The following is a 27,437-nucleotide window of genomic DNA, read 5'->3' as shown; positions in this document are numbered from 1 at the left end:
CCCAAAACCGGTTGGAAGAGAGGGAGAATAGAGGAAATTTTTATCTTTCTAAAACACTTGTTTTTAGATAGATGAATGAATAATTATCACAAGTAAGTATGTTGGTGAATATTCTCAGGTGGCTGTACGAGCGTTTGTGTAGCTTGGACGAGCGTCCTGGGAGGCTTCTGGACGGGCGTCCCTATGGTAAAGACGCTCGGATTCTTGCAGTCTTGGATGGGCGTCCTGCCTGGTTGGACGAGAGGATCTCGTCCCAGCCTTCCTTTTCTTCTTTTCTTCTTCTCTTCTTCCAATAATCCTCCGAAATTTTGTCGGGGATGCAAGGATCTTCTTCATCATTGCCCATCTACTACAATATGTACAAAGGTCTTCTAGTCTTGTCTTTTGTTTGATACTTGGTCATTAGATTCGATCAATTTATCTCTATTTTGCCATGAAAATGCAAGGTTTGCACTCCCCTCCTACCAAGGAAACAAAACCTCAAAGAATATGCAAAATAAAGGACTAAAGATAGTAAATGACCTAAATAGGGATGTCAGCGGGGCGGGTACAAGTAGGTACCGCCCCGCAGCCGTCCCAGTTCGGGCGGGGATGGGTAGAGCTTTGGCGGGTGGTAGGGCGGGTACGGGTACGAAAATTTTACCCGCGATGGGTCATGGGGCTGGGATGGATTTCTCATCTTACCCACCTAATACCCGCCTACCCGTCAATCATTAAAAAAATTTGTAGGATTATGATAATTTTATAAATCTTATTTAGTTATAGTTAAGTTATAATGATAATAATAGCTATTTTATAAAGTTTTTTACTAATTTATTTGGTGAAAAATGAAAATTATAAACGTAAATTCAAAAAGAATGGAAATTAATAGTGATTAAACCAACTTTTATGAAAACATTTATCGAATAAAATTATGGTGTAGAGGGTTAATAGGTAAGCGGGGCGGGTACAGTTTTATATTTTTACCCGTTGGGGCGGGGATGGTTTTGTAAATTTGTACCCGCCACGGGTGGTGGGGCGGGGATGGGTACGAGTTTTTCTTGGTGGGTATGGGTACGAGGGAGCCTATATCCACCACCGCCCCGCCCCAATGACATCCCTAGACCCAAATATGCACTAAAAAGCAAGGAACGAGGCTAATTCGGGGACTAAATATGCTCAAATATAGGTCACATCAAATATCCCCAAACCGAACATTTGCTCGTCCCGAGTAAAGAGGTGACAAAACTAGGACCCTTATTTAAACTATTCGACTAATATAGCCGACATGAGACAATTAGCGGGTCTCACTCCGCCCCTTCAACTCACAACAAGACAACCATGAGGTAGGATGCCTTCTTGCAAGGCAAGGTGGGTCTTGCCAAAATGGCGACACATCCAATCATTAAATGTAATACCCCGTATTTTGATAATAATTTATGAGAATAATTTATGTAATTTAATAATTAGCTAAAGGCTCCTAATAAATGGGGGTGTTACAAAGTGGTATAAGGGAAAAACGATCCTCATGCCTAACTAATGAATAATAATGAACTTAGGATGTGTCTAAAAAAATGAACCTTGGGTGGTAACTGTTAGGAGCCTCTCTTTGTATGGTTAGGAAAGCGCGCTTAATTCGTACCATGGCCCTCTCAGTTTTGAACCGGCAACGCTTAGAGAATACTTGAGAGTGCGGGGTAAATTAAAATGAATATTATTTAGTTTGTCTTGGAAGTTCTTGTTGCCTTGTTTGAATGTTGTTTCATTAATGATTGCAATTACGTTGACGTAACCTTGCTTTTACGGTGAAGGGATGTGATATGATTTTTTTTTTTTAGCATTGGTATAAGCATGTTGATATGAGGAAGTATGTAGAAGGTGTGAATATCATTAAACATGTAAAGTATTAATTGTTGCGTGAAATTAGGAAGAATGTGATTTTGGTTGATTTCTCGAAATTTTATCCTTGATTGTTTTAGCTGGCATTTACTACCTGTTTGGAATCCTTATACGAACATTTTATGTGTGATACCCTTGTGAGTTAGCTTTCATATGCCACTGGTCTCATATTCAAATAATATACGGTTTAGGAGGAAAAAATATTTTAGTGCACAGTGATCGAAATGTTCCTGTACAGTAATGTTTTCGCGCCATGTTTTTGTAAAATTTACCATTTAAAAACTACCTGTCGATTTGGTGTAATTCCAACTCCATTATTTAAAAGATTCGTATATATTTCTAAATTGATAAGCCACGTTGCAATTTAAACTTTGACAATTAATAGTGATTTTTACAATTTGACCTAAGTTTCGACAAGTTGCTTTGTGAAATTTCTTTTTGACCAAATAAATTGTAAAATGTATTATAAATTGACCTTATGAGTTTTTGAATTGATTCTTTTTCTCATAATTTACTAACTCTCTGTATTTTCTGAAAAATGTATAAGTTATTGAGGAGTAATTAAGTTATTATTTATTTATGATTTTTAGAAGTTATAACATGTTTTCCTAGCCTTGAAAGGTATAAGTTTTTGTTTCTTATCTTTTGCACATTGATAATTTGATGTTGTAAATTATGTGAAGTAGATTACCATGTCTAGTGATATGCGGAATGTGTTTTCCTAAGCCTATATATACGATTACAATAATTGCGTCCATGTTTAAGTTAGATATCATTATTAAGAAAAGATTAATTAATTAAATAGTTATGCGTATCTTTCGTTATAGATTGTTATTTATTTGGCAATGTATTTGCCAATAGTTAAGTAAGAAGTTGAAATAAAGTTTAGTTCGAAATCTAATATGATGTGACTTATTTGTTAAATCAAAGATTTTGTTATTCATTTAACCATTACTTGGAGTTGTGTTTGAAATAATAGTTGACTTGTGTTACGGTGCGCGTTTTTGATTTTGTGGCATTTCAACAAGGATTTGGTTGTTCCCATTGTTTGTTATCTCGAACTTCGAGGACGAAGTTTATTTTTAGGGGGAAGGAATGTAATACTACGAATGTTTTGAGTTATTGTTGTGTTATCTTGTGATAAAATTGGCATGATTGATAATCGTAAAATGCTTAATTGTGTTGGATGGTGCTTAGTATGAGGATTTTATAAGTGTTGTGGTAGTATTTATAGGCGAACTTCGGGACGAAGTTCATTTTAAGGGGGTAAGACCGTAATACCCCGTATTTTGATAATAATTTATGAGAATAATTTATGTAATTTAATAATTAGCTAAAGGCTCCTGAATAAATGGGGGTGTTACAATAAAGCACACAAAATCAAGTAATGGATGCATCTACAAAAGAATAGCCACTTTCCTCATCTAAGTGGCGGAAATTATCTAAAGGGGAAGCAATTCAAGGGTAGACACTCCTTCATAGATATGGTTTCTTCAAACTACTAAGCCTAGAAGGATACCAATAAATCATCTCCAAGTTGTGTCAAGCTAGGGTACCTTCGTCCTCAATCGTTAAATGCTTTTGTCAAGAATAGACTCCCTATGGTGTTAGAAACACTGGAAGATCGTGGAATTCCCCTTCTTGCCTAGACAAGAAGAAGGGTCGTCCCCTTTTGTTGTTGTTTTTCCCCCTAATTTCTTGTGGCATATAACATTACAGAACACTTTCTTGCCATTTCTTTTGATGTTTGGCATTTCAATACTTGACAACTTTTAACTTTTCTTTGCATTTCTTTTTCAACATTTTCAAAGTCACCCCAATTAGTAATGAGGGTGCCTTATATTTGAAGCATAAGAGTTTTCATTTTTGCCAGTCCTCTTTTCTTTTGATGCATTTGCAAACTTTTTGTCTTTTCATTTCATTTCTTGAACTCAAATTTTTTGAACAATTTCTTTTTGTGCCCATTCCCTTTTTGATGACAAAATATATGGTAGAACATGGATGAATGATGGTTTCATGGTTTCAAGGGTCACCTTGGAATAAACGGCAGCCAAGGAGTTATCACACCACAAGGTACTCTTGACTAGGCCTTAATCCATGGGTCAAAGGATACTAGCATGACACATCCTACGGTGTTTTACAAGTATTCTAACAAGCAAAGCCTTAAGAAGAAAAAACATCTACTATGGCCTATATACACTTGTCAAGCTTCCCAAGTAGACGGTTTCACAAAATTTTTCTAACATGCAAACTACATGCCATGATGCAAAATTTTTCTAACATGCAAACTACATGCCATGATCTAACATGCAAACTACAAAGCCTTAAGAAGAAAAATAATTTAATGAATTCATCTTTTCTTATGACGATTTCTCGCTAGTTGAATCGCGCGTGCTTAGCATCCGATTTATTGCACTCGATGACGAGAATAGTCACCATTGCCCACCCATTTTTGGCCGTGTTTGCCTCGGCCTTCGTGCCACTTTTACTTCATTTTATCTTATTTTATTTAATTATTGCGCTTTTATTTCAATTGTTATTGTAATTCAATCGTTGTAATTATTGTAATTAATTAAAGCAGTGTAATTTATACATTAAAATATAGGTCTAGTAAGTCCTTTATTTTGAGTCAAAATGGTTTTACAAAACCTTTGGTTTAGTTGGTTAAATTGAAGTATTTAATCAATCCAATCGGGTTAGTGCGCAAAACCGATGATGAGGCTAAGGATGAAGTCCTATGTGAGCCATGGCCTCGTCATTGGCACATTTTTTTAGACAACTAGGTAGGCGTGTCAAACGTGAGTCAATTGTCCAAGTTTAGAATTGTATTTAGATCGAGTTATATCTTTAATTCAATTGTTTGCAAATCGAGTCGACGAGAATCATCTGGGCTGTAATAGCTAGTTCCCCAACAGCTCCCCCATTCTCATCTAAGCCATGCTTGTGAATGCTTGTTAGTATAGTTCAAATCAACCTCACATGCTAAATCAGTTGGACAAAGTAGATTAGATGCATTAAACGATTAGAAACCAAGCTCACATGTTAGGATCAAAATGGTGTTTTGCATGAAGGAAAAATAGATCTATATACTCAACATACTCATATATGTTTAAGGTTAATTTACTCATAAAATTAATGGTGATCTTATGCATGCAAACTTTAAACAAAATAAAGAAGAAATATTCATCCTTACATTGGAATTTCGGTTTCTAGGGCACAAGAGAGATCTCCTTCTCTCTTGTTCTTGTGCTTTCCTTTATGGATGAACAAAGACCCAAGTATAGGATCTCTCCCAAGGATTAATACCCAAAGCACACTCTTAATAAAATTAATATTATGAATACTAGACAATATTAATTTTTGTAAGAAAATTGACCCAAAATAATTTGTTTTTTAACTCCCAAAACCGGTTGGAAGAGAGGGAGAATAGAGGAAATTTTTATCTTTCTAAAACACTTGTTTTTAGATAGATGAATGAATAATTATCACAAGTAAGTATGTTGGTGAATATTGGGCAAAAATAAGAAGAAAAACCACAAGGGTTTTCTTCCCAAAACCGGGTGGGAGAGGAGGAACCAAAGGAGCCAATGCATGCTCATGGTTGCCTTCACAAGAACAATAGGTATTGCATGGCTAGCTAGTAGGTAATCATGGTGCTTACCACTAATAACAACAACTTAATATTAGCCTAATCCTCCTCATATTTTCGGCACACATAGATAATATGTACTCCATATTATCTTTGTCAAAATGTCAATTTTGTCTTATGTCACATGTCATATGTTGCATAAATTTGTTATGTATTTTTAACATATTAAAAATCAACGTATTAATAAAAAACGTCATATACAAAAATTTACTTAGTAATTCATAATTACTTGTACCAAAATATTTTACCAATTATAAATCACAACAATTTGTATTTATAATAATTCATTCAATTTCAATTGTTTCTTTAAACAATAATTTCGTCTGAGTAATGAAACAATTCGATTACTCAGACCGTATCTTATTTAATCAAATTATCATGAGGTACGTAAATTTTACTTCCAAAATCGTCCGTCAATTTTCAAGTAATTTAATTAACTCGTAACGTTATACGATCAATTAAATGATCAATTAAGAGTGTTGCCCAATAGGTATGACCTAGCGGATCAACTGATCACCACCGTCGCACGACAGTAATGTCAAACTCTTGTCAGCCAATCATTACCGATATGTGTGGACCAGTTGACAGTAAAATATTACTTCCCAATTGTATTCTTTATAATGAGACTTAAACATGTGATCATCATGATCAACAGTCGTGATCGCATTATTGTCGGAGGAGATATATTCCAACAATCTCCCACTTGTCCATGACAAGTGTGCGTCACCAATTCTCTTGTCCTATTACTATCTCCCACTCAATGCAAGGTGTCTTTCAGGTCGTACTTCCAAGTGATCATATCGAGAGTGGTTTCCTCGATCCGAGAATAATCGATTGACCGGATTTATCCACCATGGATACAATCCGAGCGTGGCCACGCATTTCCAGTTCATTACTCCTCGAGTGGCCCTGAGATATTGTTATAACCCTGACTAGGGGTGGACAATTCCTATCGCACTCATTCCCTTCAACTAGCCACAGCCATCATAACCCAAAATACGCGCGTTTGACCTCATTTACGAAGGTCGTAGTAACATAAATCAAAGTTAATCTGAAACTATGCCATCTTAGGCGAATAGTCTTTAGTCAAAAGAATCGACTCATTTGAATACTATAGTAGCTCTCGCCACGACCAGGGTATATAAATTTGCCAGAACTCTATAAGCGGTCATTAGGCCCGACAAAATGTTCCTAACAGTCTGCCTATGTGATCGACTAGTCATCTCACATGATTCTATGGCACTTGAACTTGCCATCAATCGCATCACACTTTAGTCACTTCGAGACGTCACCTCATACAAGTGACTATGGCAAATACTATGTTAATTCGTGTTCACTTTAACGGGGTTCAATTGTCACTACAACCCGTTTGGATGTAACAATGTATAAATTAAAGATAAAAGACAAATGTGATTATGAACATGAACAAAAAACAACACTTTTATTTCATTTCAAAATTTAACATAGAATTGGTACAAGTTTAAGTCCCATGGACGCCATATGTCCATCATGTTTAGCCTGCGATAAAGGCTTAGTGAGCGGATCGGCTATGTTGTCATCCGTCCCAACCTTACAAATCGCAATTTCCTTTCTTTCAATGAAATCTCTTATTACATGATATTTTCTAAGTACATGTCTAGATCTATTACTAGACTTCGGCTCCTTAGCTTAGAAGATGGTCCCACTATTATCACAATAGAGAGTGATGGGATCATTGGCGGTAGGCACTACTCTTAGACCTTCCGTAAATTGCCTGATCCAAACAGCTTCCTTAGCGCGACTTTCCTCGATGCTGCAATGCACTCAGCCTCCGTTGTAGAATCCGCGGTTACAGCTTCCTTGAAGCTTCTCCAGCTTACGGCACCACCATTGAGCATGAAAATAAAACCAGCTTGTGATTTCATGTCATCTCTATCTGTTTGAAAACTTGAGTCCGTGTATCCATTAACACGTAGCTCAATGTCTCCTCCAAACACTAGGATAGAATCCTTAGTTCTTCTCAAGTACTTAAGGATGTTCTTGACGGCAATCCAGTGACTCTCACCTGGATTTCCTTGATATCTACTCGTCATACTGAAAGCATACGAGACATCAGGACGTGTGCATATCATGGCATACATGATTGATCCAACAGCGGAAGCATAAGGGACCGTTTTCTTGCGTTCAACATCATGGGGTTCGGAGGGAGATTCAGTCTTGCTCAATATTGTCCCGGTTACCATAGGTACCAATCCCCTTTTGGATTTGTCCATGCTGAACCGTCGAAGAATCTTATCAACATAAGACTCTTGACTTAGTGCCAATATATTCTTGGATCTATCTCTATGGATCCGGATACCTAATATGCGTTGTGCTTCTCCTAAATCCTTCATTTGGAAGTGGTTACCTAACCACTTCTTAACAGAAGACAACATCGGAATATTATTTCCAATGAGTAGTATGTCATCGACATACAAGATTAGGAACACAACATTGCTCCCACTAAATTTCATGTATAAACATGGTTCTTCAACACTTCGAGTGAAACCATTTTCTTTTATAACATGATTGAATCGATGATTCCAACTTCTAGATGCTTGCTTAAGACCATAAATGGATCTCTTAAGCTTGCATACTTTGTTAGGATTTTTAGAATCAACAAAACCTTTGGGTTGTATCATGTACACCTCCTCTTCTAAATGCCCATTTAGAAAAGCGGTTTTGACATCCATTTGCCATATTTCCTAATCATGAAATGCGGCGATCGCTAACAATATCCGTATTGATCTTAGCATGGCTACGGGGGCGAAGGTCTCATCATAATGGAGACCTTGGACTTGGGTAAATCCTTTTGCCACTAGCCTAGCTTTGTAGACATCATCATGTCCTTCTATGCCATTTTTGACTTTGAATATCCATTTGCATTGAAGGGGTCTTGCCCCTTTAGGCAAATCTACCAAGTCCCAAACTTGGTTTTCATGCATAGAATCCATTTCGGACTTCATGGCTTCAAGCCATAAGGAGGAATTTGGACTAGAGATTGCGGCCTTGTAAGTGGCGGGCTCGTCACTATCTATAAGCAACACATCGAGTGTCCCATCTTCTTCGATAAGTCCCACATATCGATCGGGATGGCGAATTACTCGACTCGTTCTTCTTAGTGGAGGAGGTATAACTGCGTTAGACGACGAAGGAACATCTTCTTGTGTCTCTACCTCGGTTTGTGGCTCTTGAACTTCGTCAAGTTCAAAATTTCTCCCGCTCTGTCTCTTAGAAATAAAGTCTCTTTCTAAGAAGACAGCCTCGCAAGACACAAACACTTTGTTATCTTGAGGTTTGTAGAAGTAGTATCCTCGAGAATTCGAGGGGTAACCTACAAAGGTGAATTTTTCGGATCTTGGGGCAAGCTTGTTGTCATTCTTAGTCTTGGACGTAAGCATCACATTCCCAAATTTTCATGTAGGATAGATTAGGAACTCTTCCTTTCCACATCTCAAATGGAGTTTTTCCGGTGGCCTTAGTAGGACTATTATTCAAAGATATAATTGCGGTTTGAATCGCAAATCCCCAAAACGAGTTTGGTAAATCGGTTTGACTCATCATTGATCGAACCATATCAAGTAGGGTTCGATTTCTCCTTTCGGCAACACCATTGAGTTGTGGTGTTCCGGGTGGAGAAAGTTGTGATATAATACCACAACCTTTCAAGTGTGAATCGAATTCAAGGCTAAGATATTCTCCACCACGATCGGAACGTAGTGCTTTTATCTTTTTGTCCAATTGGTTCTCTACTTTGTTTTTAAATTCCTTGAACTTCTCAAACGCTTCACTCTTATGTTTCATTAAATAGACATACCCATGTCTACTCAAGTCGTCGGTGAAGGTTATAAAGTAGTCATAATTTCCACGAGCGGTGATGCTCATTGGTCCACACACATCGGTGTGTATGAGTCCCAATAGTTCACTAGCTCGTGTCCCTTTACCACTAAAAGGATTACGAGTCATTTTGCCAAGTAGGCAATATTCGCATGTACCATATGATTGATAATCAAATGGTGTAATCACATTAGTCGAAATTAATCTTTTGATGCGATTCTCGTTTATGTGACCTAATCGACAATGCCAAATGAACGCTTCACTTGGGTCACTTGATTTGAGTTTCTTTGATTGAATGTTATAAATATCATTAGTCGGATTTGAGGTCTCTAAAATGTAAATGCCATTGATGGAAGAAGCTTGGCCTATAACCAAATCATTCCTTGAAATAGTACAACGATTGTCCTTAATAACAAAACAAAAACCGTCCATGTCTAGCATGGCGATTGAAATAATGTTTTTAGAAAGTGTAGGCACATAAAAACAATTATGTAAATACAACTCAAATCCATTAGGCAAAGCTAGAACATAAGTTCCTTTTGATTTGGCCGCTACTCGAGCTCCATTTCCAAGGCGTAGATCCACATCTCCCTTGCTAAGCCTCTCCACATATCTTAAACCCTGTAAATGATTACAAAGGCGAGAACCACAACCGGTATCTAGTACCCATGTCGTAGTGGAAGTATAATTTATATCAATAACATAAATTTCCTTAGGAATTTTACCTTTTGGAGTGATGATTCCTTCCCTTATATTTCGCAAATATACGGGACAATTCCTAAGCCAATGTCCCATGCCATAGCAATAATGGCACTCATCATTAACTTGCTTGATGTTTTTGATTTTCTTTCCCTTCTTCTTGAACTTTTTGCCCTTTGAAGCAAGAGCTTGATTGCTTGAGCTCCCACTAGTCTTGGCATCTTTATCTTCCAGAGACAAAGACCCTATAGATTGTATGAGGTAGTCTTCCTGAGACGGGCTCACACGAGATCTAGTAGTAGTAGGTGGTTTAGAAGAAGTGATGAAGTTAAGGTTTCCATCCGAACCTATCCCAAAATGAAGTTCTCTAGTAGTGTCGAAATCATTGTTGGAGCAAACGTCGTCAAAAACATTGTGGTAAGACTCAATAGTTATCGGTGCGGTAGCATTTGATGGATTCATTGTAATGAACTACAAGTATGGAGGAAAAGGAAATATTAACATTTGTCTTTTTAAATCATACTTGTAAAAGGATTGACAAGATATGAACATTTAAATAGTGACCTCTACCCAACTATTATAAATGATTCCAAGACCCAAATTCATATCAACTTAGGCACGGGATAGCCGATGGAACCCTTATTAATATAACTCGGTGGATTAACGTTTAATCGATTCTACTTTTAGAACTCTTGGTCGATAAAATTACTCTAATGTTTATCTATAGCCCGGAACACATGCGACTACGGTCACGAGTACTTCCGTTAAGGTCAATCCAAATTTCGAATAAATGTGTCCATGATCCAAATTCACATTAACTTGGGCACGGGATAGCCGATGAAACCCTCATCAACACGAATTCGGTGGATAGACATTCATCACCCACTTCCCCTACGTAACAAGGTTTGTACCCCGGGATGGCCGAGTGCACTCCCTCGCGTAATAGGTTTTCATGGTTTCTACTATTTGGTAAGGTAATGTCTCAATTAATTGTTTTAGCGAGAGGTCATGTCAATTTATTATCTATCACGTTTTAAGTGAACTAAAGCGGTGAACTATGATAATTGTATTTGACACGGTCGATGAACTCGATTAGATGATGATGCATGTTTTAGTTATGGCGATTTAGCGATGCATGTGACATATAAATAAAATGCAAAACATAAAATAAATCCTAGTATGGCCTTCCTAAAAATAGAAAACTATTTAACTATTACATGTTCGGAAACCAACTCCATTGGTCCCTTGAACTTCGGTTGTGGCACGCATCTCGAGGTAACACCGTCTTTATGTATCGCCATCTTGAAGAAATCCGTCTTTGGAAACTCCGGAATAAATAAAATTACATAATAAATTACATAATTTCCTATTATACATTTGTAACTATAATAAAATAAATCTATTAAATTACAAGACGGTGATACGAGATCACAATAAAAATTACAACCGAATCGATATTCCCATACATTTCGGGTAATACCAATTAAAATCTAAGGCCATACTAAGTAAAAATTACATAATTCAAAATTACATAAATTAAATTATGACAATCATAAAGAAAATGCAGCATTATAATATGTATGAACATGCCCAATTTTATGCTAAATCGCCTTTAAATAGCCAATATCGTATATTACTTGGTTTTTACGGATTTGCGTGATTTCAACATTTTATAATCACAAAAATTACATAAATTCATATTCATGCATAAGTTAATTACCCTAACCTCTTAGGACTCAAAATTTAGTCTTCACTAATTATTTGACTATAATAACTCATATTTCTAAAAATTGTTCATTAATGGACCAAAAAATACAAAAATAAGCTATAAACTTCAAATAAATCACAAAATTTCAAATAAATTAAAAATTTGAAATTTAAACTCATGAATATTCTAGAAAAATACCATGACACTCATAATGTTCAAAAACTTAGGTTAAAAATTTCGAAATTTATCCGGAAAAATAATGTTGCGGTTTATCGGTTTTAACTAAATAATCATAAAAACATCTGAAAAATTATATTCATTAACTTTTCAATTTTAGATCTGAAAAATATAATAAAATGCAACATATGATGTTTTTCTTTAGTCATAGAGTATGTTTTATTAATATTTCACTAATAAAGTCACTATTCATGCTATTTTTCTTCACAAATCCATAAATCATGCAAAAAGACTTCAATATAGCCTATTATTTTACACACATCTTGTAAAATTTCATGTGACAACATAATAAATTTCTATGACCAGATTCGAAATTTATCTCATATTAACCTATTTTTCACCTATAACCGAATTTAATAATGAAAGATCCATTTTTCGAGCATAAGAATTCCAAAAATTATGAAAATTTACAGGTCATCTCAAAATAATATATGTGATAACATATACAGAAATCACTGGAAAATTCGAAGTTTAGCTAATTTTAGTCCGAAAATGACATTTTATTCACAAAATCATATTTTTAATGTCATTATTATATAGTATGAACAATAAAAATCCATAAATTAACCAAAATATCCTAAAAACATTTTAGGACCAGAAATTTTAACATGCATAATGATTTTCGTGATATTTCATAATAACACAAATTTAACAAGTTTTGTATGTTAATCATATAACTCGGAAAAACTTTTAACCGATTTGCATGCAAACAACCATGGCTCTTGATACCAATTGAAGGAAAAATAGATCTATATACTCAACATACTCATATATGTTTAAGGTTAATTTACTCATAAAATTAATGGTGATCTTATGCATGCAAACTTTAAACAAAATAAAGAAGAAATATTCATCCTTACATTGGAATTTCGGTTTCTAGGGCACAAGAGGGATCTCCTTCTCTCTTGTTCTTGTGCTTTCCTTTATGGATGAACAAAGACCCAAGTATAGTATCTCTCCCAAGGATTAATACCCAAAGCACACTCTTAATAAAATTAATATTATGAATACTAGACAATATTAATTATTGTAAGAAATTGACCCAAAATAATTTGGTTTTTAACTCCCAAAACCGGTTGGAAGAGAGGGAGAATAGATGAAATTTTTATCTTTCTAAAACACTTGTTTTTAGATAGATGAATGAATAATTATCACAAGTAAGTATGTTGGTGAATATTGGGCAAAAATAAGAAGAAAACCCACAAGGGTTTTCTTCCCAAAACCGGGTGGGAGAGGAGGAATCAAAGGAGCCAATGCATGCTCATGGTTGCCTTCACAAGAACAATAGGTATTGCATGGCTAGCTAGTAGGTAATCATGGTGCTTACCACTAACAAAAACAACTTAATATTAGCCTAATCCTCCTCATATTTTCGGCACACATAGATAATATGGACTCCATATTATCTTTGTCAAAATGTCAATTTTGTCTTATGTCACATGTCATATGTTGCATAAATTTGTTATGTATTTTTAACATATTAAAAATCAACGTATTAATAAAATACGTCATATACAAAAATTGACTTAGTAATTCATAATTACTTGTACCAAAATATTTTACCAATTATAAATCACAACAATTTGTATTTATAATAATTCATTCAATTTCAATTGTTTCTTTAAACAATAATTTCATCTGAGTAATGAAACAATTCGATTACTCAGACCGTATCTTATTTAATCAGATTATCATGAGATACGTAAATTTTACTTCCAAAATCGTCCGTCAATTTTCAAGTAATTTAATTAACTCGTAACGTTATACGATCAATTAAATGATCAATTAAGAGTGTTGCCCAATAGGTATGACCTAGGGGATCAACTGATCACCAACGTCGCACGACAGTAATGTCAAACTCTTGTCAGCCAATCATTACCGATATGTGTGGACCAGTTGACAGTAAAATATTACTTCCCAATTGTATTCTTTATAATGAGACTTAAACATGTGATCATCATGATCAACAGTCGTGATCGCATTATTGTCGGAGGACATATATTCCAACATTGCATTCTCTTACAATGAATCATAGTCTTGTCCAATTAGCCATCATAGTCCTTAATAGGGGTCGTTATTACAACGGGCGGGGGTGGGTGTTTTATTAACAAACTTCCCATCACGTAATTTCAACAACGAACTCAAATCTCGTTTTCAAAATGGTTCCCAAATTTCCTTAAATTTGGTGGCGACTCCAAACGATTTTCAAACCCGTGGATTGTGATAAAATCCCCACATCCACATAGGGTATGAATTGGATATTTATAAGAAAGTGTAACCGACTTAAAGAAATTACGTGAAAACCCTCAGCTCTATGTGTACTCGATCGAGCCTAGGTGCACTCGACCGAGTACATTCCCAGTTAATCGAGTGTGCTTAGGTTTGATCGAGTATTCTTCCCATTTCAACTATTTTCTTCGTGTTGTCTTTTTCACTTCTCTTCCTTTATTCTTCTAGATTCCCGTGCCATGCTCCGTGTATTCCTCATGCCCACTCTGCGGTCCTCATTTTATTCCTTTGCTCCATAAATGCATCATTCCTGCATTAAATACCAAATAGCGGAAGTATCAATATTCTAGCATAAAAGGCATGTAATTAATAGTATCAAAAGTAACTAAGGGGAGGCATAAATATGTATATAATTATGACTCATCAAACTCCCCCAAACCATCTCTTTACTTGCCCTCAAGCAAAACATCACACAATAGAAAAGACAATCATAAAAATGACGAATAAACAACTCAGAGCTAATGTTGATTCACTTACAAATCCTAGGCTATCCATATCTGTAACAAAGTAATGACCAAGGTGTACCAATAAAACAAATTAAAGGGAACGGGTAATAGAAAACGTATCTCAAGTCTCATGTCACCGTACTATAGACAAATGCCAAATACCTTTCGACCTTACAAGTCAAATTAGTCGGATTCTCGCGGATTCACTCATGCACTCATAAATATGGGTGATTTATATGTGAAGATAGAAAGAAGTTGAAGACTCACTCAACTTATGAAACATGCATGCAATCTAACGTGATAGAAATTTCTCCAACTAATACGCATTCACAATATAAACAAAAGTACATGTATCAAGGACAATATGGTGGCAAATGGGCAAATGGTATAGAAGTGGTTTGTGCCAAGGCACTTGAGGCTAAGACGGCAGTCGCTGCGCTAAACCAAAATTAAAACAAAATCTATGATGACAGATACAAATAAACCCAACATAGAGAAATAATCTTGACTTTACAACACATGAGAGCTTATAAAATACTCTCCAAATATGCATTAGACTCTAGTAACCAACCTTCTGTTCCCTTAACAAATGACAATGAAGCATATATTTTTTTTCTTTCACTTTTTTTTTTCTCTTGTTCTTTTTTATTTTCTTCTTTTGTTTTGCTCCATATTTTTCTCCCTTTTCCAGCATAAAAGATACAACACAATTGCTAAATAATTCTGCTACACCCACAATTGACAATAATAGTCCCAATGTAATACCCGTCCTTTTAGGGACCCGTTGACCGTCGTTGACTGACCTTAGACAACTGACTAGACCTTTGGTAGCCTTACGAGTCTAGCCTTATAACATAGTAACCCTTTGAGTCTAGGAGGCTCGATCTAGCGGAGGCTACTCGATCGAGTAGCTCAGTCACTCGATCGAGTAGAGGCCACTTGATCGAGTAAGTTACATACTCGATCGAGTTGCTGTAGTTCAGCGGTAAAATATAAATCGTGGAATCGTGAACCAAAATCATTTCGTTTCATTTTCTCCTAAACCTAACTGTCGTCATATATCTCTCCTTCACCCATATTCATTCTTTTGGAACTCTTTAAGAGTTGAGACACCTTGGGGATGGGAAGCATGATTCGGGTATCGGTCGTGTCGTTGTAATTCTATGTATAGGTGTGTCATCATCATCATCGTCTCCCTTAGTTCTGTTTATGATTGTGGTAGTAGTAATAGATTGTCATACTGTTTGTAATAGGTGGTTATGGTGTTTGCTTGTCCTCTTATGGTTGTATGCGGTATTGCTGCGGATTGCTAAAGGTATGTTTTCTTACTCAGTATTGTTGGTTGTTTAGTATATTTTTTATTGTGTCCGATTGTATTGGTATTGTGACTGGTAGTGTGGATCGAATGTGGGGAGGGTTGTGTGTGTTGCCTCTGGTTTGCGAGGTGCGTCCTCGGCTGAGTGGAGTCACTTGCGGGAGTGGCTTCACGCCCTTGTTTTGCCCTATGTGGAACCCGCCACAGGAGGGGATGTGCACATTAAGGAACTTGGGTTATCGCTCGGTATTGATGAGCGGGGATTTGGTAGGAACGTCTGCGGTCCCCCACTGGCGGCGTGTAATATCTGTTGCGATGGATATTCTGACAGGGCTACACACTTTAGTGTGTAGTCAGGTGTGTGGAGATGTGATGGAGTTGGGTGATTGGAGAAGGTGTTGGGTGTAAGTTTGTCGTAATTAGTTTTGTGTGTTCCTTCAGTTACTGAGCTTGTGTGGTGTTGTTTGTGCTTTCTTCTTGTGTTGTGTCTGCCGTGATCCATTATGGTGAGCAGTCGGTCTTAGAAGGTTGATATGTGGAGCTTAGCTGGGTGCTTTGGAGGGACTTGTCTTCCACGAGTCATGACAGAGGTAGTATCTCGTCGTTGTTAGGTGTCACGAGTTGTATCTTTTATTTTGTTGATAACTTGTAAATAGACATAATTGTTCTTCTATCGACATTCGATATTTACTGTTCCTCGGCAACCGAGATGGTAACGCCCTTATCTGCTTGGGAAGGTGTTGTTAAGGCTCCTTGGTAGATTGGGGTGTTATAAAGTGGTATCAGAGCGACAACTTTGGAACCTGTAGCCAATGTGCCTAATGAACGTAGTAAGTCTAATAAAATGAACCTGGTATATGTGTGTGTTGGGTCCCCCGTCAATTGCTTGATTTTGGGTGGGAAGGCGCCCTCAGTCCAAAATCCTGCCCCCAATATGCTTAAGCCAGCCACTTCATATGGGAATATTGAGTCGGGAATTGCGTGTGTATAGTTGTGTGTGGTATGTGAAGTGGACATATTTGTGTTTGAGTTTGTGGTAATGTCTTATGTGTGCAAGTGGTATTACAAGAACGTGCAAGTGTTATGAATAGCTGGGAATGCGTGTGTATTTGGTAGAGAATGGCGGATGTGTTGGATGTTGCATAAGAATATTTGTTAATGTGACAGTTAGTAGTGGAGTGCAAGTCTCAATATATATGCCTTAGGTAGTATTAATTGTCATGTGGTGCTGTGGAATTTGACAGGTAAATGACTTGTTATACCCTTGTGAATAAGTGTAACAATGTAAATCGTAATTTGTGATTCCCAGATTGTCGTGATATGTCAAACCATAGGGCAAGTATGAGTATTGAGTAATAGTTGACTCGCTGAATGGAATGTTTAATATATTGTAATCACATGTTGGACGATCACATCTGGATATGCGTAAGTAAAAGGAGAATAATGTTGTTGTTTTATATGTACTTGTGAGTTGAAGTATGTCATAGTTGGATTACTTTGTAAAGTATTGGTATAGGATGGAATAATATGTGTAGTGTTCGGATGAGATAGTCGAGTTGCATTTGAGTTAGTGCTAATGGATAGTAATTGGAAGGAAATAATCAGTGATGAGTTCCAAGTACACCTTGGACTCAGAACGAGTTATTGTTTTCCCGGAATCGTTAACTGAATTCGTAACCTTTGACCTTGTTCCTAGTCTTATTCGACTGAGTACGAGTGCCTACACAACCGAGTAGACCCTACTCGATCTAGTAGTTGGGTTATTGGATCAAAATTGTTGGATCTGCCAGCGGAAACTCGATCGATGAACTTCAACTCGATCGAGTAGAGGCCACTCGATCGAATAACCGATTCACTCGATCGAGTAAGTGCTACAGTACCCGTATTATAACGGGATTCATATGCTCTATTTCACTCATTCTCTTCTATTTCTTCCCTTACTAAAACCCTAAAATTCTTCTTAAAACCCTTTTCTCTCAAATTTCTTGGGTAGATTGTGATTAAATCCTCTTAAAATCTTCTTTCTAATTCATTCAACCAATTTGCAACTCAACCAAGGTAAGATTGCTACTCTTTTTCTTTGTTTTTAATCAATTGGTAGCATATAAAAGTGTTGATTTTTCTAAAAATTCGATTTGTACCCATGGATTTTGGTTTATAGTTGTTGTATTTTGGTAAACATTGCTTTAATTCATTTTTATTTATGCTAGAAGTTGTAAAATCAAACCGATTTGTGAGTATGTTTGGGCCGAAATTTCTAGGGTTTGTGCTACAAATTGGATTTTTGTTCATCTTTTGCATACCTAAAGGGGAAAATAGAGTAAGGAAAGTTGTTGGTATCATGGTTAGGGTTGATTTTGGCTAATTTAACTCAAAATTTCGTCTTAAAACATCGTCTTAAAAGTGCCCCAAAACTGAATTTAGCTCCAAATTTTGTGATAATGATCTTTTTGTGAATCTATTTTTGAGGGATTAAGATCCCAATACTCCTAATAATTGTTAAAACTTGGTGTTTTGAAGCTTTGAAACCGTCTTTTGTGAAGTATGAAAGTACGGTGACTTAGAAAAACATTTCGTTGTCTAAAAAGGTTCACTTTAAGTTGTTGCTCCTCTATCCATGAATATCCTTTGAAAAGTTCATTTTGATCAAGTAAGAATCCTTTTCTTGTCGTTAAAACATGTTGAAACAGATTCCAAGAGCCGCCGCTGTGACCCGTCAGAGCAAGAAATCGAGAGCCTCTGAGCCTGAGGTGGGAGACGAGAAGTAGGGACCTAACGTTCCACCAGTTCCTGAGAATCCTACTGTTGTCTTTACTGATTTTAAGCAAAGAGATGCCTTTGTTGAGTTGATGAAACGTCGTATGAAACCCACTAGGTGCATCGACATGGGCATTCTTGATGACCTGAAGATAGAGGTGGATGTGAGACATATCTTCGAGACCATGGGTTTGACGGGGTTATATCACCGTAGGAAGCACTCTTACCCTTTCTTGATCCTAGTGTTTATGAGCTCTTTTGCTTATGATGTGGTATCTAAGACCATGGAGTTCCGTTTGATGAACACCGACTTTCTCTTGTCCATTGACCAGTTTGCTTCTCATCTTAGACTTGACTGACCTAGGGAGGGATTTCTTAGAGATATCCCGACTGAGTGTGGGGCTAGCAGCTATATGCCCTATTTCACTAGTAAGCCTGCACTTACTTCGAGTAACATGTTGATTAATGATGTTCAACATGTCACTCTGAAGATCTTCCTCCGAGCATTGACCTGTCTGGTTTATGATCAAAAGGTCGTGAGTAAGTTAAACTCGCATGAGGTTATATTGTTAGTCACCTACCTGAACCCCATGATGTGACTCATATTTGCGCACTTTTAGTCCCTGAACGAGCCTCGTTCCTTTGCTTTCTAGCATGTATTAGGGCCGTTTCTTATCTTTAGCCTCCTTCTTTGCATATTCTTTGAGGTTTTGTGTCCTTGGTAGGAGAGGAATGCAAGCCTTGCATTTATGAAGCAATTTGGAGCTAAATGGATCGCATATAACGACCAAGCATCAAAGTGGAGACCGATACTAAAGGCCTAAGTAGATATAACAAGAAGAATGGGCAATGATGAGGACCCCCACGACCCCTCAAAGATCCCCACGGGTCTTGAGGCAGTCCAAGAAGAGGAAACTATGCTGATCAATGATCCGGGCATCCCAGAAGCAGCCCGAGCGGCCCGAGACTCAGACCGGGCATCCCAAGAACAACCCGAGTGTCTCGAAGCTCAGGTCGAGCGTTTCACACCAAAACCGGGCGCCTCCCTATGCAGTATGAACGTCTAGTGAAGGGAGGTCGTGAGGCTCCTTGGGGACTTGCAAGGCGTTAATCTTCTTCTTAGGGACTTAATCGTCATTTTAGCCCTTAGTTACCCTAATACTTGTACTTAGTATAAATACCCCATTGTGTTAGGGGATTAATCACCAAGTATTAATCAAGTTTTAATGAAGTTAATCTACCAATTCCTAATCTAGTTTAGTAGAGCTTATTAGTTGTAATTACACAATTAAATATTAATCAAATCCTAATCTCTCTTTAATCATTCAAGTGTTCTTAGATTTAGTTGGGTAATTTGAAGACAATTTGGGGTTTATTGAAGAATTGACAACACTTCATCATTTATCAAGTTTTATTCTATTCTTTGCTTATTATTTCGATCATCTTTAAGTTGGTATAATCTCTTTTACCCTTTGCCTAATTAATTATTGCTTTACTTATTCACCATGTTTAACCTTGTTAGTATGATTTACACCCTTATTAACATGTTTACCATGACCATGAGTGAGTAGTCTCGTAGCTAGGGTTAACGGAGGATTAGGGGAATTAATCATGGGGGTAGATCTATACTTAATCTAATATGCTTTCATAAGATTGCTTGCTTGTTGTAGTTTCAACTTATGCACATGTTATGCTTGATGAATTGCTTGATTGACAACCTTGCATGAATCTTTTATCTATTCAACAAGACTTATAAGATATAAACTAACTCAAGGCTTGTTAGACCATGCATATAGTTCAATAGGAAGAAACTAAGTCGACTTGTAGGTGTTGTACAGTCTTGACCGACTCGGCTCCGGAACCCAAATCTTCCTACAAGTTGTTAGACATAAACTAACTCGATTCCACTACAACAATAATTTCCTTGCATGTATGAAAACATGTTTGTATGATCTTCACCATGAATCCCCTATAAACCCATGACACCCTATTGCCTTAATCAATCATTTACAATCCCTATTTGTTTACTAACTTTGTTTTGCTTTCATTTCTTTACATTTCGTTGTTAAGTAGTTTAGATTGCAAACCTCAAACTCAACCCAATTTGTGACACCCTAAGACATAGCTCTCTACAACCGATAACTTGATTCAATACCCGTCCTTTGGGATCCGACCTTTACTTACCACTCTACTAAGAGTAGTTAGTTAAGTTTATAAATATTGTTTTGATTGGTTAGCTTAGACGGAATGTTTTAAACCGAATCAAAAATGGCACCGTTGCCGGGGACGGTGTTCAATTGAATTGTTATTTGTTGTTTTTAGTTGTGTCTATCTTAACCTTGAGGAAGTCAAGTTCCTCAAGATAGTTTTAATTGTTTTCTAGTTGTTTGCTTTTTGCATGTCTAGGAGATCACAAAGTAGAATTTTGCCTATTGATCCCGAGATTGAAAGAACCTTGACCACCATTAGAAGAACCATTAGTGGGACTCTAACAAGTTTGGGTATTGGAGAACTTGTGGACATTGGTGTTGTCGAATAGTGTTGAGTTTACCAACCCTTTTACAAGAGAAGGAGAGGAGAACCCAATTCAAAACCAACCACAAAATCAACCCACAATGCCTAAATTTTCATCTCATTCCGTACCAACCAAGGAGAACATACCAAATGGTACTACAACACCACCTCACTTAAGCGGTAACTTCATTGCTAAATCCGCATTAATACAATTAGTTGAGAGAAGTCAATTTGGAGGGATGCCTAGTGAAGATCCTCATCTACATATGGAAACTTTTTGTGACTATTTTGATGCAATCCCTAAAATGGGGTGACTCAAGACCAAATTCGATGGGTATTGTTTCCATTTTGCTTGATCGGAGACACAAAGCAATGGTTAAAGAGCCTAGACAAGGCTACTCTTGGTATTGATTCATGGAAGAAGTTAGAACTTTCCTTCTACAAGAAGTTCTATCCTCCGGAGAAGACTAGCATGTTGAGAGCCCAAATCACCGGGTTCAAGCAAAGAGATGAAGAGTCTCTATATGAGGCTTGGGAGATATTCAAAGATACATGTCGCTCTTGTCCTCATCATGGACTAAGCGAATGGTTTCTTGTCCAACAATTTCTGAATGGCTTATATGAAGACTCAAGGAATGTGTTCAACATGGGTTCTAATGGAAGATTCACCGAGGTTGATGACAACCAAACTTGGGCTAAGATCGAAGAGATGGCGGTTCACAACTCTCAATATAGTGGGCCAAGAAAAGATACTAGAGGAGGGAGACATGAAGTTGACTCCGTCATACAATTGAGTGCCCAACTAAGTGCTCATATTGACACCATGAACATAAAATTTGAGAAAGCCAGGGCCAAGCTTGATGAAGCTTCTCAATCACCAAAATAACATGTCAATGCTATGGTGGCAACATCTTCAATCCCAAATGGAGTGTGTGAGAGCTGTGGAACCTTGGGACATGATCAACAAGAATATAGGGGAACAAATGAGCAAGTGAATGCTTTCCAAGCATACAAGAATGGCACCCCTTACTCCAACTATTACAATGAAAACACCAAATTCCACCCAAACCTCTCATACAAAAGCCAAAATGTCCAAAACCCTCAACCTACATACACCCCACCTCCAATGAGAAACCCTACTAAAAGACCATACTTCAACCAAAACCAACCCTCTTACAATCAATCCAATGACCAAGCTTTTGATGTTCAAAAAGAGGTCCTCCAAATGCAAAAGAGCTAACAAGTTTTCTTTGCTCAAATGCAAAGAGATAGCCAAGCCAAAGACACTAGCATCAACAATAAACTTGCTCACACCAAGATGTTGAAGACTCAATTATCTCAATTGGCCTCTTCATGTTCCCAAAGAGGAAAAGGAAAATTGCCTCCTCAAGGTAATCCTCCCACAATATATGAGACCATTAATGACATCCACTTGAGTAGTGGTGCAATATATGAAGGACCCAAGATGCCAATTGAAGAGAATATTTTTGAGGAAAATGTCAAGCAAAGTGATGTAGTTGAACCATTGAGGATAAATCCTAAAATGGTAGAGCCAACTACCAATGACTCATCAAAGAAGAAAAGTGAAGAGAAGGCCAAAGAAGTTGAAAAAGAGCCTATTGTAATTAGACTTCCATTCCCAAGTCGCCAAGCCAAGCCCAAGCTTGATGAGCAACTTGGAAAGTTCATGAAGATTGTGAAGAACTTAGAGGTTTCTCTGCCATTCACGGAGCTAATCAACCATGTTCCGGCCTATGCAAAATACATGAAGGATATCCTTACCAAGAAGAAGTCCATAAGGAAGTTGGAAACCATTGCCTTCACAAAGATTATTAGTAGTGCAATTCTTCAAGGGAATTCCCAACCTAAGCTCAAAGATTCGGGAAGTTTCTCCATTCCATGTACCATTGGTGATACCACAATCAACGAGGCACTTTGTGATCTAGGTGCAAGTGTGAGTGTCATGCCATATTCAGTATGTGAAAGACTAGGGGTGGAAGAGCTCAAGTGCACTAACATGACCTTACAAATGGCGGACCGGACAACAAAGAAACCACTAGGAGTATGGGAAGATGTGCTCATGAGAGTTGGAAAGTTTTTCATACCGGTGGACTTTGTTATTGTTGACATGGAGGAAGATTCCAATATTCCAATCATTCAAGGAAGACCATTCCTACACACCGCTGGAGAGGTGATTGATGTAAAGCACGGGATGCTCACACTTGAAGTTGGTGATAAAACAATCACCTTTAATCTTGATAAGACTATGAGAGCTCCTAACTTGTTGAGCCATGCTTTACGGTTGATCACTATACTCGGGGAGGTGACTAGAAGAAGATGGAATATCCATTCAAAGAACAAGGGAAAGATGGAAATCTTAAAGAGAAGGGCAAAGACACGCCTCCCAATTCGAAGAAAGATATTGATAATGTTGAAATGGCTCTATTCAGTGAGCGTAGAATTTCTCACAATAAGAATGAAAGCTTGCAAAGCTCACCCATGACAACTATAGATTGAGGCCTCATTGGCCATGATAACAAGGAAGGAGAGTTTCTAGTGTCAACTCATGATCCACTCGATATAGGGATTGAAGCAAGAGAAGTACATGGTCTATGGGATGATGAGTTTGAAGGACTTGTTAACCCATACAGTGGGAATGCTATGACTCTAGACCAAGGCTATGTAGACCCTTGTCACCTCTTTGACTCAGATTACTACATGAATGAAGACAACAATGTGCCAAGGTCCATGCAAGATCTTTATCATGAAAATGAACAAGCATTCGACTACTTCTTCAAGGCCTTGGGCAACATCAACAACGTCCTTACTTTACCCCCTTGACACCTCTCAAAAGAACGAGAATTTGGTCGAGTCCTTCCTAAACCACCATTTGTAAATATTCTAACCTCTTAACTTGCATTTCATTTAACTTGTACATTACTCAAATTTTGCATTGCATTTTATTTGTATTGTTTGTAGAATTTGTGTAGCATGAGAGCAAGTGAGGGAGGGATTCTAATGTGTTTGGAATGTGTAGTATTTGATGATCAAGTGTGGGGAAGCAATTGCCTATGCTAGCCAAGCCTTTTTAGTGCAACCTCATATATAGGAAATGAAGAAGCAAAAAAAAAATTGGGGGAAAAGGATCCCCACAGGCAGACCTGAGCTCGTGGGGGCTGAGGCAAGGAAGAAAATAAAATAAATGAACTACAGCAGAATCCGCCTGAGCTACCATCAGGGCAGGCGTCCCGGTTATCGACCCGCTCGAGCTGAGCTCAGGTCAGGCGTCCCCATGGCTTAAAAAAAATCTTGATTCAAAATCCGCCCGTCCCCATTAGGAGCGGCCCGTCCCGACCTGTAACAAGAGCAAAAATACGCGACCTTTGTCTTCATTCTTTATTTCTATCTTTCTTTAAACACAAACACAACAAAATCCCTCACTACAAACATCAACGCCATCATCCAAAACACTAATTTCTCAACCAAATTCATCCAAATCAATTGTGAACTTGCTAATAATCAAAACAAATCTCTCCTTTGTCAACAAAAACACCTTCTAACATCAAAATCTCCACAAAATCAATCAAAATTTCTAGGGTTAGGGTGAAATCCTAAAACCCCCAATTTGATTGCAAATCTGATTGAAATTGGAAGAAGGAGGGAGCATTCAAGCATACTCATAGTTTGTTGACACGAATTTAAAGGAGCAATCAACAATGGCAAGGACAAAGGGCAACGCCAAAGCACCCAAAGCCCCAACTTTATCCAAGAGGCAAAAAGTTCTAGCTGCTAATGCTCTAGTGGTGGTACAACAACCAAGGGTCCAAGCAAGGGAAGTGGTTGAGGCCGTGGAAGAAGTTACTACCACTTTACCGGAGATTGAGCAACTAAAAGATTATCCGGAGGTAACTTTTATTTCCAATGCTCATAGAAAAGCTTTTGAATCCCTTGCTAGGAAGAAAATTATCGTCACTAAGTTTGTTTGCCATGATACCTTGGGTAAGTTGGGAGTGCTAGACGAAACAAGGGCATTTTTCGGGTCCATGGGGTTAGATACCCTCTTTGACATGAATGAATTGACATACCCTTTATTGACCTTAGAATTCATTAGTTCTTTGAAGGATTATAAAATTGAGACCCGAAAATATGTCGAATTCCGTCTTGAGAATAAGAGTAGGAGGATGTTTAAGGGTGAGTTCGGAAAGGTTTTTGGAATTGAGGACCTTCATGTTTTCGACAAGAAATCCCTCAACTTTGATGCCAAGCCACTTTGGAAGGAGATTTCCATGAGAAAGTTCACTAAATATAGAGAATGTAATGCCTTGTATATCCATTATCCGGGTATACGGTATTGGCATAGGTCCATTTCCAACACCTTGATTGCTAGGAAAGAAGCTACGTATATGACCGAGATTGACCTAGCCTATTTAGATTCCAAGATGAATGCCCAAGGGAAGAAAAAGATTGAATACAATATCCTTCAATTGTTGGTTATGAGATGGTTAGACCTCAAGGAGGAAGAGAAAGAGATAGCGGGTTTCATTGTGAATGGAGGCTTGATAACAAGATTGGCAAAGCACTTTAACCCACAATTCAATGAATACAAAATTTATAAACTGGTTAAAGGTGGAAACCTCCTTTATATACACACTTATATCCACAAGTTTCATTGGGTAAAACATGATAATTCGGCCCAAGGATATGAGTGGGTGATCAAGGATGCCGATTCTATTATCTTGCCTAGAAAAATTTGTCGTCTCAACACCCGCCGTTCCAACTACCTCCTCCTCGTCTCTAAGCATGCTAAGAGTATCATCAACAAACAATAAAAAAGTCCAAATGAAGAATCCTCCTCCCTAGTGGTACCTCCTTACCCATTTGCCTACAAAGAGTTCACAACAAATGAGCCTAGTGTTGTGACGGGCAATGACTATATGGTGCAATTCTTGAAACATTTTCATAAGGAAGCTTACAATGATCGGGTGAACGCTTATTACGCCCAATATCCGCCACTTTACCACCTTGCTCGGCAAGGACTCCTTCATTCCACGAGTTATTTGCTGGATTGGGCGGATAGGAAAGTGTTCTTTCCTCGAGTTTCTAGAGATGAAGAAGGAGATGCACAAGAGGCTAGGGGGATTGAGGAGGTGTTTTATGATGAAGAAGGGGAAGGTATTGGGTTTAGCCATAATGATAATGAAGAGCAACGTTCAAGATCAAATGAAGAAGAAGAGGATGATGATGATGATGCCTCCGGGTCCATGGAGGGAGATGGCGATGAGATGAGTGAAAGTTGATGGTTGACGAAGGGTGAAGGAGGACAACATAAGTGCGGGGTTGATGGCTTATGTTAGCATGTCAACTTATTCCATCGTGAGTCTCATACCCCTCCTTTTGCTTTGTTATTATCATGTTTACATAATTTCTTTGATTTGTATAACATTTAGTTTAGTGCATTTAGAGAGTAATTTTGGACTCTTTAATAGCTAAGAGTTTTGAGTCCTAGCACCACCAAAGGACTCACACCTCGGTAACATTGATGTGACTATGTTTTTGCTCCCACCGTAAAGAATCCAAAATGACAACTTACCTTTCATGCATTGCATTTGCATGCTTATGAATAAACTTTCCCCTCTTTTTGCACAAGAAATAGTGTTTGATTTGCTTTGGGGAAGTTCATTCATAAGCAACCCGAGTTAATTTAAATTAGCTCTCCGAACAATATAAAGCATCCATCATATAGTTTAGTTTAGTTTGTATTACTTATATATATTTATCACATGTAAATATTTCACATGTAGTGTGCATTTAGTGTAGAATCATGCATCATTTCATTTCATTGCATTTGCACAATTCTCTTTTTGTCCATGGGGACAATGTCCATTCTAAGTCTGGGGATGAGGAATTCTAACACTTTTTAACCACTTATTTCAAAAATGATAAAAATTTAAAAATTTTCAAAAATCCAAAAACATGTTCTTCCCTTTTGTAGTGTAGAATTATATATATTTGTTTGTTTGTTGTTTACTCTTATCACATTGGGCCGACTACGCCACATTAGAGGCATGAGGAATATGAAGACCGCATGGT

The 27,437-nt window shown here is 37.5% G+C and overlaps 1 non-coding gene across 1 annotated transcript; it reads right to left on the bottom strand.

Annotated features, from left to right (window-relative positions):
• Positions 1–21,819: 21,819 nt before the first annotated feature.
• LOC141625448 (small nucleolar RNA R71) lies at positions 21,820–21,926 on the bottom strand. Its single transcript, XR_012535227.1, has one exon. It is a non-coding gene; the product is annotated as a small nucleolar RNA R71 (small nucleolar RNA).
• Positions 21,927–27,437: the final 5,511 nt, after the last annotated feature.

The sequence above is a fragment of the Silene latifolia genome, chromosome X (genome assembly GCF_048544455.1).
Source record: "Silene latifolia isolate original U9 population chromosome X, ASM4854445v1, whole genome shotgun sequence".
Taxonomy (NCBI): domain Eukaryota; kingdom Viridiplantae; phylum Streptophyta; class Magnoliopsida; order Caryophyllales; family Caryophyllaceae; genus Silene; species Silene latifolia.
This window is presented reverse-complemented; position numbering and strand designations above follow the sequence as displayed.